At 37.4% G+C, this 4,833-nt stretch overlaps 1 protein-coding gene across 15 annotated transcripts in view; it reads left to right on the top strand.

The window, feature by feature from the left end:
* The first annotated feature begins 2,107 nt into the window (after positions 1-2,107).
* kif1b (kinesin family member 1B) overlaps positions 2,108-4,833 on the top strand; it is a 66,325-nt gene continuing 63,599 nt past the window's right edge. For 8 of the 15 annotated variants that reach the window (XM_047364608.1, XM_047364593.1, XM_047364587.1 and 5 more), the window contains exon 1: positions 2,221-2,541. The gene's annotated coding sequence lies outside the window, so the exon portion shown is untranslated. Of the gene's footprint in view, positions 2,542-4,833 lie in introns of all 15 variants that reach the window. The other 7 variants (XM_047364574.1, XM_047364560.1, XM_047364552.1 and 4 more) reach the window with 4 other exon arrangements.

The raw sequence follows: 4,833 nt of genomic DNA, 5'->3' as shown, positions 1-4,833 counted from the left end.
GTCTGCCTCTTGAGTTTGTCTAAATTATATCAAATGATAACTAACAGTTGTTGGTTTATGTATTAACATTCTGCAGAAATCAGTTTGTAGAAAGCTTTAGCAGTGCTCATTCTGTTTGGGAAAATGTATCTCGAATTTAAAAAAAATCTTGATTGAGAGCAGAGGAAAGTGAAGTGTGTGGATATTGGTCAAATTGTTTTAAAGCTGGCTGTGTAGTTCAGCCCATGTTAAGTCCCAGGAGGTACATATGCAGTGTTTGTGCTTATGGATAGCAACTGGAACCGTAAAGGTTGTAGGCTAACATCGTTTAATCTTAAATGGAAATGTTATTTCAGTTTGCCAGTGGTAGGCAGGGACTTTAGTGGAATAGAGTATGTTTAGATTTACGTTTTGATGTTGACTGATTTACTTGTATGTTTGCTTGATCTAAAGATAAAATCCTCTTTGGCACCTCAAGGTCAAGTATCTGTGTTATGGGGGTGTGGGTATAAAACATGAATGTAGAATGACCACCAGAAACACCTTTGATAGCAAAACATTTTACATTACTTTGATATCTTTCATGTAACACTGCACCCAGCCTGACTTTTCTGCCCTTTAACTGTAAAGGAAAAATGTCCTGTAACCAGAAAGGTGTTTGGTTATCAGAGACTTGGTTTCATTCTTTCTATGTAATACATGTTTATCTAAGAACATTTAGATTTTTTTTTCTATTGGGCTTTTGGTGGTATGTTTAAAACTTTTAAATGTACAAACAATGCCAGAGGCTGGAGCGTTTTTAAGTTTGTACAATTATGCAAGTCCCGGCAATGCAATCTGCTTTTGTAAACTTTTCTATAGATCAACCTTTTCCTGGTCAATAATGATTTTAGGCTTACCCAAAGGGCACCTGGTTCAATCTATTAAACAGGCCACAATAACACAGTAAACCAGACAAATTCAATGAAAGCTCGGCACTCGTTCAACGGTAAATGTTTAATTTCTGTATTTTGAAGTTAAACCCGTTTAGCATGAACAGTTTTGAGTACAGCTGTTTCCATTTGCAATTATAAAAAAAAAAAAAAACATAACCCATCCCATCCTATTGTTAGGCATAAAAAAAACATGTTGACTATTACAGATGTATCGATCAGGCTTTTCCTGGCCAACACCAATTTTCTTTTTTTTATCTCTGATGTGCTGATTACATTTTATTTTCTAAATAAAACACATAAAAGCATAGACATACATGCTATTGGTTGATAATTTATACAATTAAAATTGTGGGAGTTCTTAGTTATGATACATTTAATGAATACAAAAATATATATTTTTCAAATTATGAACATTTGTCATTGTCCAATTTTGTGGTCCTTTTTTGGATTTTGACATTGTATGACTATTTCACGTTATTCAACGTCCTATAAGTGGAATGAGACTCCTACCTCCTGCATTTTTCTTGGCCTTCCGTGGCGTATCCTTAATGCCTGACAACCTTTTTAATTCAAAAAGCCACTTTTGCCTCAGCTGCTTTGAAATAAAACATTCCCCAAAATAAAGCAGTCCCCAAAAATGTGTTTTAGTTAAAAATTTGTTAAAAATTGTACTAGTAAAAATACTTTATTATGAAAGGAAATATTTCTGCTTTGAGAAAAAAAATTTTTTACAAAGAAAAAAAACTTTTATTTAGTAAAATGAGGCCGGCTGAGTAAGCCCTTTCCATTATTATGGAAAAGAATACAAAGCATGTTTTACTTAAATAACAAATTAATTTTGAAAGCCTTGTACCTCTGACGCTATTCTATTATAGATGCTTATGCAGATATTGCATAAAAATAAACAGAGGAGCTGCGCTATAAATCTGCCTTCCTTATTGCCTTTATAATTAATAACAAATCTTATTTGGTTTTATAAGAGCCACAGGTTGCAGACCCCTGGGCTTGACGCGGCGAAATGTGCTAGACCGTCCTTTATCATTAGAAGTGGAACATTTAATTCCTCGATAGAGGGCGCTGTTTTGCGGTGACCCTCGCGACAGCGGTGCGGGGAGCGGTGGGGTAGAAATCCTGCAGTATGGCGTCACGGTAGAAAAATGGAGAGAGAGAGAAAAAGACTCCACCCACACCATCTATTTCCGATTTAAAAGATCGTCATTGGCTCCTTGACGTCTTAGTCACCCGCATCTCTGCGCTGATTGGCCCATTAGCCTGTCAGTCAGCACGCTGAAGGGGAGTTGACGTAATCTCTTAGGTAAATCAGGACTATCCATCGATATCCATTTTCGCTCGAGCGCAGACGGGCGGCAGCTTCTTTTTTTCTGTTGCTACAGGGGAAAAACAAGCTAGTTCACCGAGTTACCTTGTTCACATTTTTTACATATCCATCCGGCGGAGGACACCGCTATAATGGGTGTTTTCCACGGAAGCGGACATTGTGGCAGTTTACGTATGTGCAGATTTTGATAAAAAAAAAAAAAAAAGCAACAACCCATCCTGACGTCCGCAAGCTAACGTTAGTTCTCGCCACTGTCTGGTGGTGCCGCCTTGGATAGAGTCACCAAACGTGAGTATGAACGATGGGTGTGGGTACTTTATATGTATAATCGGTAAAAAGCAAAACAAAACGGTTGTTATGGCAGATGAATTTCTGCTGGTGAGCAGCTGTCCGTTGCTGCCAACATTAATCATAGAGGTGCGTGTCCGGTACATATTTACGTCACATAATGTACGTTTACGGTTTTTATTCTTGTGAAATTAGCTAAGTAAATGATGCTGTTAGTTCAAAGGCGTTACATTCATCCATAGTTGGCTAGCTGCCAACACTTAGACTTTAATGTTGACTTGAAGCCCCAGCCGTTAACCTTTTACCGTGTTCTAACACTGTTCTAATGAATAAATATTACATTTATCGTTTAAAACACCTTACTCTTAAATGGTTTTAACCATCCCCTGTTAACTAAACGTGAACAGTGTGTCCCAGCCTTTGCTGCTAATGTGAGCCCTTAACTCTTCCCACAACATTCTACAGAGGAGGATTAGCCCACTTCTTAACGTCGGCGAAATTTAATTTTCAGTATTAGAAATGAACGCTCTTTATTTGCACCAATGCAGAGTCGCATGCAGCAGACGGGGGGTGGTCCCGGCTCGTCGTCCGGCTGTAGTCCACGGCATAAAGAGGGGGAGATTGAATTTCATGGGCGTATGCTCCAGCAAGTATGGCTGACTGCTGGACTAACAAGGCACAGTTTAGGAATTTAGGGTTAGAATGGGCTAAAAGTGAACAGGAAGGATGGGTTTTAATCTAGTAAATCTAATAAAAGTTAATCGAGTAAAAGCATGGACGCAGAGGCGACCCAAGGTTGAATGAGGCCCTAAGCACAATTTTGTTTGGGTGTCGACTTTCATTGTGTATGTTAGAAAAATAAAAAACAATTTTAAATATTTCAATCATGCGTGTAAGTTAAAAATTGGAACAGTTGCAGCCAAATCAAACGAAGTTTAATTTTAAAATTTATTATAGATATTGCCATGAAACACTCGATAATCTATGACTAATCTTCTGCCTTTTTAGTTGCCAGTATAAATATCAGTTACTTGACTTGTAACAGTCCTTTGATTTAACCAAATGTTCTTTACTGTAGAACATATTTTTACCATTTACAAACAGCAGCAGAGAACATTCTGCCTCAAAATAACAAGACGCTCATCTTGTATCTTGTATTCCTTTTTCAAATTAAACATTACAATCAAATACCTAAATGAAGAGCTAATAAACTATTTCCAGTTTTTGATTAAATCTGGAGTTTGCATGGGCTAATTATGAATGTATGAAATCAGATGAAAACATTACCTAACAGACCATTTGGATAATTAAAAAAAAAATCTATTTGTCTTCACTTAAAGCTTCGACAATAAGCCCTGTCAATAAAAACAGTGGTAAAAAATAGATGATTGATAATAACTGATATTTTTGGTATTTTATCACCAGGACTTCTCTATACTCTGGCTTGCAATAGCAAACAAAGATATATATTTTTTGAGGGGACAGCGTAATCACAAATTGTTAAATTGTACCACAATCAGTAGAACACAAAATTTTTAATATCAATATACATACTTCCAATTAAACTCACCAGCTACCGCAGTGTGGGTAACCTCCTTTTTATATTGTCCTTAAATGCTATTTTTGTTTATGTACTGGCAGTTAACCATTTCTTTCTTTTACAGTTAACCAGTGAGCTAACAATGAATCAGAATGAATCATCAGATAACTAAATGTTTTGCTTGAACATCACAGTTATAATAACAGTAACCTAATATCATTTATTATATAGTTGCCTACTACAGTGAAGAGAAAAAGGGCACAGGTGAAGATTAATATCTTTAGATATTTTAAAAATGGGAGCTGCACTGTTGCTTTGCAGCAAGAAGTGCCCTGGGTTCGACTCTTTCTGCATGGAGTTTACATTTTCTCCCCGTGCATGCTTGGATTCTCTCCTGGTTCTCTGGCTTCCTGCAGCAGTCCAAAAACATGACTGTTACGTTAATTGGTCTTTCTAAATTGCGCTTAGGTGTGAATGGTGTGTGGATGGTTGTTTGTCCTATGTGTCTCTGTGTTGCCCTGCGATGGACTGGCGACCTGTCCAGGGTGTACCCTGCCTCTCGCCCATAGACCGCTGGAGATAGGCACCAGCTTCCCTGCAACCCACTATGGAAGAAGTGGGTATAGAAAATGGATGGATGGATTTTCAGAATGTGAAAAATATTTAGCAGTAAATGAAGAAATGCACTATGTTACATTATATGCAGTGGGGATTCTCACAAGAATGGTGCCCTCCTTCTGGACACCTCCCCA

The sequence above is a fragment of the Girardinichthys multiradiatus genome, chromosome 1, assembly GCF_021462225.1.
Source record: "Girardinichthys multiradiatus isolate DD_20200921_A chromosome 1, DD_fGirMul_XY1, whole genome shotgun sequence".
Taxonomy (NCBI): domain Eukaryota; kingdom Metazoa; phylum Chordata; class Actinopteri; order Cyprinodontiformes; family Goodeidae; genus Girardinichthys; species Girardinichthys multiradiatus.
This window is presented reverse-complemented; position numbering and strand designations above follow the sequence as displayed.